A 9888-nucleotide genomic window follows, 5' to 3' on the forward strand; every position below is an offset into this window, starting at 1 on the left:
CAGGACACACCATCGGTCTTCGGTGTTATCTAGAGTGATATCTCTATCTAGAGTGATAGCACTATCTAGAGTGATTCTCTCTAGGGAATTTTTTAAGAGGAACCATTTCAAAACTTTTAAAACCAGGTTGTTATGTAATGAAGGTTTATTCTCAATTGGTCGTTTCTTACACTTTCTATATGTCTTGGGTTTTGTTTGCCAAATTCCCCGATAGTCTGCCTTCTCCCATTTTGCCAAATGCTTTTTCTGTCCCTTCTTTACACTTCTGTCTGAACTGCCGTAACTTTTCTCACCGTGACCTTTCCTTCCATCTCCACAGTTGTCACTAAAGTTCCTTGTCTTCTGCTCAGCAGCTCTTGGCACGTTGCACAGGTTTCCTCAGCCTTTTGTCTACCTGTCCCTCACTTTGGTCATTCCTGCACCCGGGCTTCCCCTGCGCTCCTGCCCTGAGGAGTCTCCTGCCCCAAGTGCTCGCTGCCAGACAGTGCTGCACAGTATAGTGCTCTTCTTCAGGATGCTCCTGCAATAAATATCAGAGTGAACTGCCTGTCGGACAGGCAAAAACATCCACAGAAGGGGCAACGTTGCTCTGTGTTTGAGAGCAAGCCTGTCTGTCTGTAACCTGTTGGTTCAGTGATGTTCAAGCTTTTTGAGCATGTTTTTTAATAAGCATCCTCCAGTGGCAATGTGGACTCCCATGTAGGGAGCTGAAACAAACTGATAGTGAACTTGCTTTCTAAAAAAACAGTCTTTTCATGGTCTGTGGATGTGGCCATCAAATTCTCAGATTTCCTGAAATCACAAGTTGAAAAATAACTGCATCTCATTTATTATGTATCAGCACCATGTAGTCTGTCCATCTTGGATAATAAAATACCCACCTTGGCCTCATCTTGGTTTACTGCATCAGGTAAGAAAGAAACAAATGTGCCTTAAAAAGTTTCACACTCATATATAATTACTTAAGTGCAGTGTCCTTCACCTTCTAAGGTGTGTCACATAACCAGAATAGTGCGTGTTTTAATTGTAGGGAGTAAAATGTGAGAGAGTAAGCATGAAAATTCATATACCACAGAGCAAGGTCTTGTAGTTTATTAGATGCAATTCAGGCAGGAAAATACAGTATGTAACTGTGTTTAGTATGCTAAGAAGTGTCAGAATTCTCTATTTTGTCTCAGTTATTGCATTATCTTTTTACAGTTTTAAAAGGATCTAGGAGAAATCATTTAAGGTAATGTTTCCAAGCTGAACTGTTCATTGGCAAAGGGCTTAATATGTATGATAACTGGCTGTTCCTCAGAGGCAGCTACTATAGATATTCCTGGACAGGGGACGTTTGAATTTTTTTTTAAATTCCTCTAAGATACTTCATATTAAAAACATTATTTGAGTGGAGAACAATCTGGAAATGTTTTATGACGTAGAAACAAAGTATGGCAAGTTTGTTTGTTTATTTCATTAAATTACTAATTCCCTGGGGAGTTCTCCCTTTTAGATGTTTTCCTTTCCAAATCAGTAGATGTTTCCCTTTACTTCTTAATTTCTGAACAAAGAAAATGTTGGAAACCAAGTGTTCAACAAACTGCCCAGCTGCTTGGAAGCCTTAGGAAAGGGGAATAAAGGGCTCTTCAGAGCTCCTCAGAGGTCTTTTGGCAGGCATACTCTGTAGCGTGCAGCCTGAGAAAACTTTCATGAGTTTTTTTGAAAGTCACACTGTTCTCTTTTGGGTTTAGATGATAAATAACCAGCCATTCTAACCAGCTGTATAAAGTCTCAAACTTTCACATTTTAAAGATGTTTACTTTCAGGAATTTATGGTTAAAATACCTGTTTAAAGCTGTGTTTCAATTTTAGATCAAGCTCATTTTGAACCATGAAGGACTATTGCAGTAATGAATATGATCTCAATTTATATGTTAACACTTACGGCGTATCAGACATTCTCTAAAGGAACATGTACACTTCTCAGATTATCTGTTTCATGTTCATTTGTACATAAACTTAAAATAGGTTCTGCCTTATGTATTTTTTAAATTATGAAAGTTAACAGACATGACATAACATTAAAAGAAAACGGCAAAGAAGTCGTTTATTTCTCACATAAATTCCAGCTGTTCAGTCTCAGATTTTTGGATAGACACAGGTGAAGATGGAGTTGGAAAAAAGCAACAGTGAGCTTCTAACCTCCTTGCACAAGTTGTAAAAATGAGATGCTTTTTGTAATAGATGGTGCAGTCACTGCAGATCTGCTTGTATGCTGCTTGGGTTTGTAGCTCTTGAACATGCTTGTAAACTCATCTAGAGTTGTTGTCTTGAGGTCCTTCTCCATTGGACAAAGCTCGTAGTCATCTTGCGAAGGCATCCTGGTTTGGCAGTGAGATGAGGTGTTGCCCACAGTGGTTTGTACAGGTCTGAGAATCGAGTCACACTCTTGCATCATGGATGAAATGGTGGGGGCTGACAAGGCTTAATTTCATTGCCATGGGCTTTCTGAACTAACTCCTATGAGGTGACTAGGCAGGTCACACCTCTCCGACCTATTTCTGGTTGTTCTGCACTGATTATTATAAACATACTTCTTCTGGCTCATGACAGAGACCTAAAGGAAATGCATGTTCTTTGAAGAGATAAATAAAGTAGTGGGACTTGTCTGGGTTCATGAAGATTTGTTCATGCTTTGGCAGACTCTACCAGTTCAGCAGTAGCTCAGCTCATGAGAAGTGTTCTCTTCTTGGAAAGCTTAAATGGGTTCCTCAAAAAGATCGAGTTCTACCACCAGGAGTTATTTTGCTGGTATAGCTCTGTCCCAGCAGTTTTCTGAGAGGTATTGTTACATTGTCTAAGAGTTTTGGTTTGAAGATTACTGTCCTTAACTAGTACATGTTGTCTGGCTAAACTTTAATTGCAGAGCAACCCAAAGACTGCAGAAGTGACTCTAAAACCTGCTTGATAAAGGCAGTCTTGCTTTTGTTAATTTCAGGTCTGTTTTGTCCAAATTGTTTGTTTGTAAAAACTGTTTCACAAAATCAGGTACACAATAAGGTAGCTGACAGACAAGTTGGGCAGTTTTTTCTGCAAGAGTATACCCAGCTGTAGGACCCAGCTGGAGGTTGCAAACATGTTGGTGGGAGGTTGCCAGCTGAAGTTCAGCCAGCTGAAAATAATCTGCTGGGGTGGCTGGGGTAAAGCCACCGATTCTCTCCTGTCCCCTCTGGTGCAATAAGTGGTGATGATGGACTACCAGCATACCACGCTGTGAGCAGGCCTGGCGGAGGCATGGGCACATCACTTCTGCTGACTGTGCCATTGCAGTGGTAACAGCCATGTCAGAGTGACTTTGCTGTACCTGTTTGCTCAGTGAATGCAAATCAGGAGCCCTGATGTTTATAAAGTTGTGGCCAGGGCCATAAAAGCAGAATTCACCATCACATCACTTTGCAGTAGGCCATGTGGGTGGATTAAAATTAATATTTTCCATTATTAAAATATGCAGCAGGATTCTTAGTGCATAATTGACTGATTTCACTGATTTGAAGATGACTTTAGAGTCAAAAGGAATTGAGACCTCCTCCTGTATATGCCTCAGGTATGATTTGGTCCCATCTAACTTCTGTTATCGCCCCTTTCATCTGTTTAAACACCAAAGCTCCTCACTCAGAATTTATCCAGAATTTATCCAAAGTCTGACAAGAGACAGACCAAAGATACAACGTCAAATGCAGAAGGTGCCCGGTTCTGTGGCTGGGCTTCTGCAGAAAGTTGTGAGATCACCAGCGCTCACTCCAGAGATGAGGCCTTTATCGTCTCTCTGTCCAGCTCTACTTTATAGCCCTCAGAGTAATTTATAGTGCATCATGAATGACATCTGGATAGAGGTTTAATGAACAACTTAACTGTCCTGATTTCTTGATTAGAAAAATAGTGCCTTTTGCAGCTGAAGTCACCTGTAAAATTGAGACATCAACATTTCCCTGTGCAGATCTGCAGGTTTAGGAAAGTAGTGTCAAGACGGGTCTGCACTGCCATTGGATTTGCCAGGGTCACTGGCCTTTCTTACTAGCACTGATGGGTACTTCCTGCCACATGTCTGGCTTTACTGCTGGCCTGGTTTTTATCTGTTTCTTCAGTCCTTCCCATGAGCACCACACAATGCAGCATGTTCCTTTTTTGTGTCAATTTGAATGGGAAGTCTTTGCAAAAATTTTCCTTTTTATGCAATTCGTATCTTCACAGATTTTGTCTGTTGTGTTAGTTCTGCCTCTGGAGCTCTTTCTATCTAACCAAAGCTCCAAATAAATTAATACATAAGTAAGCTGTGTTATGGTTGAAACTTTTCCTCACATGCAAGCAGTTGGCTCCTGTCAGAGCAACTGGGAGATCCAGCTGTGGGCTCGGGTTGCTGCCCACACCTGTCTGTCTCTCCAGTGGGCAATATTGCTGCAAATCTGTGTATTTAAACCACAAACATCTAACGACATCAACAAAAAAAGAGATGGATGGTGGATGTTGGACAAATCATAGAAGAAAATCTAAAAGTTCTGAGATTAATTTGCAAATTAATAATTGATTAAGTGGGATGTGCCCATGGAGAATTTAATGAATTGCTGCCCAGCTTTATAGACAGGGTAGCTAAAGCTGTGCTGAAGAAATGCCTGTCATTTTTAGTGGGCAAGTTAGATTATCTGTCTTCATCTTCTGGAAAGCAAAGCATTTATTGCTTCTTATGGATTTATCATCTGTGCAGAAAAGAGTTGTGCAAATCCTTTTCAGTCTACAGAAAGGAGTTGCAGACCTAATCTCTTGTGAAGACCCTTTGCTTACTCAGCCTATTTTAGAAAATCAGACGATGGAGTAGTCCAATAAACTGAACAAAGTGAATTAATAGCCTGGTGAAGATAGTTTAGAAATTAAGTATTCTATTTTTTTTAAGTCTGCCTGTGTGGGGAGTGGCTGTCATGGGCCTTGCTGCAGCCGTTCTTAGAGCACTGTATGCAATAGGGAGTTGTTATGTGGGTGACTGATACCTGTAAAGCATTCATCAGAAGTGTCTGGGAACGAGGTCAAGATTTTGGAGGTGTGGGGCACTACCTAAAGTGCAACTGGGTGGCACGATCCACTCTCTAGGGATTAAGTAACTGCTGTAATTTGTGATTTGTTGTCTTTGCTTTAACAAGATGAGAGCTGCTTGCAGTTCCTCCAGGAAATCTCCCATAGCAGTAGCTGGGGTCTTGACTGTGGGCTGTGGGGCAGTGGAGAAAGCCAGGTCCTTCCTTACCCCTCAGGCCTCCCTGGTAGCTCTTGGGATACAAGTGTGATATTTTCTCACTGGAAAGTGAGGGGCCAGATGGGCAGGGCTGAAGCCAGTCCCAAAGACTCACAGATGTTGAATGTCAGTTGTCTTAGCTCCTCCTGATGTGCGGGACTTGGGACGGGGCACAGGGGAAACAAATTGTGCCAGATACTGACCTGCATTGTGGGCTGTCACAGCATGAAATACGCTGATCTCTCCTCCATGTTCTTGGCACCTAGAAAAGGTCAGGACAAAGACTGAATCTTAGTCATCAGGGTGGTGATTATCCATTAATTTACTCACTATTGTTTAATTAATCAACCACCAAGTCAGCAACGACAGATGCCTTAACTCTTTGCCCTGAGCAGTTACTGCATCCAGGTAAGGTGCCTGCTGTACCCAGCTGTTTATTAGGTACTGGTGAAACACTTGTCCAGGGCATGAGTATTGCAAATGAAGTCTTGTGAGGTCTGAATATTTGGAAACCATCTACTTTGTAATGTTGATTAGTTTACTTTACAAGAGGAAGCTCACTTCCTACTCCCCTTCATTTACATCCATGGATTGGAAGAGGAAGCACAGTGAAGGCTATCAGAGAGAGCCAGTGGCCAGTGCCCAGACCATATTATTGGTTTTCATCTCAAAATCAGAAATTTGGGATTGTGGTAGCAAGTGAGTGGCCAATATAACTTCTGGAGAAGAGATGTTATGTGTGCTGCATCACTGGCACCTGTTTAGCAAAAACCAGCTACTTTTAGTAGTAACCAAAGCCAAAGTTTCATTGATTTAAGTTTTTGTTATTAGAAAATAAACTGAAGTATCGATGGCTGTGTTGATATCAGCGTGTCTAAATAAGGATAGATGTGGAGAGCAGTCACTGCTAAAGCTTAAACAGGCTGGATGCCCAGCAGCTAGAAAGGAGGAGGTAACAAGTCCCACCACCCGCCTGCCTGAGCCTCGCAGCCTGTGCATCCCATCTCTGAGAAGGTATGAACAGCCTGGGATTTCCCAGGCAGGCCCTGACAGCCCTGTTACACCACAATATAATAAAATATGTCACCTCTGCCTTTACAGGGATATTGTGCCGTGTCAGTACTTTCTTCTTTGAGAGAATATAATTCACTTCTTTTTTTTTTAATCCTAATTTTATATGCATTGAATAAATGAGTTTGAATGTTTGGCACCTGATTCTCCTGTTACTTTCTGACTGTTTTGTACTTACATTCTTTCCTTTTAGCATTTATTTAGAACAGCTTCCCTTTCCACATAAACACTATGTTATTTATAAATTAACATTTTATTTGCAATATACCATACATTAAATGGTCTGTAGATGATGGTTACTTGGCTTGAGAACAGAGCCCTTAATTTTGATGTGTTTTATAAAGAATTGGCAGTAAATGGCCTGATCCTGTGTCCTTTGACTTTCGCAGTTTTCCGACAAGTATATTTACGCAAGAACAGCCCGGCTGCCAGCGCAGTGTCAGTGGGCAGCACGCCTTTGCATTCAGCACAGTTGCATGTCTCTGTGCCAAGAACGAATTTTGCAGATTCAAATTTGCTCAGTTTGTCAACACACAAGCTCCCATTGAACTTCACAGGATGAGAATAATTCTTGGCACGGGGCCATGGGCAGCCCAGGGAGCACTGCCTGCTGCTGGCACCGGCTGTGGCAAGAGCTGTGCGCCTGCAAAAGGAGCAGCGCCCAGCCTTGGCTCCCTGCTTTGCGAGGCTCCCGTCTCCTGTACCATGTGTTTGCTGTTGTTTGACTAGTGGGAAGAGTCGGTGATAAAAAGAGATTTCCTAGATTAGTTTTCAAGGCTTTTTTTTTTTCTTTTTTCTTTTTTTTTTTTGTGGCTGTCTGGATGATTAATGTGAATAGGAAAATACTGTTGACCCATTTAAATCATGTTAGACGACATCCATTGCTCATCTGCATAATGAAATACACACTGAACGTTACAGCCTAAGTAGAAGAGCCAGTGAACTACAAAAATAATATTTTACTCATTTGGATTATGAAGTAAAATACAGGACATTAGTACTAATCATAGTATTAAATTTTAAGCCATGCAAATTGTAATTGTCAGTGAAAAAGAACTATAAGTTGAAAAGGCTATTAGCATTTCAGCTTTAACAGTTAATTTGAGTAACCTTTTTTTTTTTTTTTGCTAGTGTGTGGCTTAGAAAAGTCTATATGCAAAACATTTAATAGCAAGTGCAGAAGTGTTTGTTTTATGTCATTATTTAATTTCAATCATTAAAGAAATGTTAGAAATATTAATTTGCAGGGTTAAAATTTATTAACATTTTACATTACAAAGAGTAACCTGTAATCTTTACTTGGATAAAAACAGATCTAAAAGGCAAATTATTAGTAACAGAGAAGTGAAATAATTTTAAGCATTTATTTAAGAACTAAAGCAAAAACTGAAGCCTTTAAAAATAGGGATTTTATCAAATAGAAACCTAATTTTCTGCATTTCAAACTAAATACAAATTTTAAGTTGCTGAATTTAGGCTATCAGGTTTCTATGGTTACCTACCTTTCCAGCAGTTTGGTGGGATGTGTAAATAGGACTATGAGTCACTTGTAATTATTTGTTTTTTGTTTGTTATAGTTGTAATTCTGTGTTCAGTTTGAGTTTAATATAGTTCACACCACGTGCTTTGGTTTATGTATATTTTAGTGCATATGATTGACAGTGATTGAGCATTTCTTACTGAGTGCTTGTTTTTTTTTGTCATAAGTGATGTATGTTGGTACTTCTGAAAATGTAAACAACTTCTTCCTGTATCACTGTTTGATAAACAGGGACTTCTGTGATAAGAAAGAGGTCTTTGTAAATGCTAAACAAGGAGATAAGTGAAAGGTATTAAAAAAAAAAAAAAAACACAACAGCTCCCAAACGTTGTACCGTATTCTTCCAAATTCAGTCTGTAATCCTATCATTATAATTCATTCAGTGACCCAAATGTCACGTATTTATGAATAAGCTTCCAAGGTATGCATTAATAGCACGTAGTAATGACTGACAGGTTTAAAAATAAATGTTTTAATAAGGATGCTACAAGTTATCTGCAGCAAGTTCTTGATTGGAACATCTTCCTTGTGCAGAGCATCTTCTTGGAAAAAAAAAAAAAAAAAAAAAGCTTGTTTCCACCACCACCACCACAGTGGTTTAGTAGAAGCAGCTGTAAACTCTTACTCCTCTCTGCTCATATATTTTGAAGTCTGGGTTATAAGATGTAATTCCCCAGCCTTACACTCTTCACTCTAATGAAGAACATGTACATGCTTTCTCAGTAAAGGCTCGCTGTCCTAATGTCATTTGTGCTTTCATGTGAAAACCAGACAATGCAAGTAGTTAACAACATTTAATACAAGGCAAGAAACACTGATAGCTGTCGTTTTTACCAAAGGAGTAGTGATGTAATCTTATTAAGGTTTTAATCCTAAAATTGCTAGCAGTGTACACTTTTTAATTTTGAGATATGTCTGCTTTACGGTTCAGGAATCGTATCCTTAGAGATTCAGCTGCAGGTGTAGAAAATAATGATTGCAATGGGTCTTGTATTTTGTGTGGGGAAAAGACTCCTGACTCCCTGTTCTCTTCCTGTGTCTCAAGCTACGCAGAAAATCCTGATACGATGTTCAGGAGCGCTCCTAAATTTTCTATGGAAAGATTACTCTTATTTCAGCAGCCTTGCTCAGCCACTGAAAGGGTTTCTGTGGGAAACGTTTTTTGTGGTGATTCAGATATATTTTTTCCATTTCAGGTGGAAATTTAAGAGGTTAAAGTAGGATTTATTTTTTTAACATCTAATATTGTATCAGGCATGTATAAAGGACATAAACATACCAGTTGAAAAACAGTTGTTTCACAGAGCACCTGAAAAGATTTTATCCCAGTAGGATTCAATGAATGTTAAAGCTGTGGGTGGGTGCATATTAACAACAAGATTCAGTATTGTATATGTGTGTAAGGACTATTTGAATAGCATATTATTTTAATCTGAAACAACGGCTATTTTTTAAACTGAGTAACTTGTTCCAACAGTTGTTACTTCCCTACAAAATCAAAATAATGAATACAATAACCAATCCTTCACGTGTAAGTAATTTATCTGATCTTTTAAAAGAAACTACAGATAGAAAGTGGTTGAAATGTGTATTTAAATATGCAAACCTGAGTATGCATCTCATTCTAATTTATTCACTTTATGATAAATTAATTTACTCAATGTAGGAGCGCAGTAACATAAGAGGAATGTTTTTTCTCCTAGTCACAGAAGTTGAAACTTGCCAGATGCTGTCATCTGGACCCTAAATTTCCCTGTTACTGACTGTGTGTGAAACTCTCAATGTTGCTTTGTCCGGCTTTTGTACCTGACTTGTTTCATTTTGCTTTGATACTGGTTTAGGCAACACTTTCCTTTTATTTTCTACTTGTGTTATTCTATTGGAGAGAGAAAATGCAGTAGAAGTAACACTAGGATGGAAGGCTCTATTGGAGAACTACAATGCCCTGTTCCCAAAGTTAAGCCTGTACAGCCCAGTCCCGTGTTCTGTAATAGACAATTAATTTCCTTTGGTA

Source organism: Pterocles gutturalis, unplaced genomic scaffold, assembly GCF_000699245.1.
Source record: "Pterocles gutturalis isolate BGI_N339 unplaced genomic scaffold, ASM69924v1 scaffold10146, whole genome shotgun sequence".
Lineage (NCBI taxonomy): Eukaryota > Metazoa > Chordata > Aves > Pterocliformes > Pteroclidae > Pterocles > Pterocles gutturalis.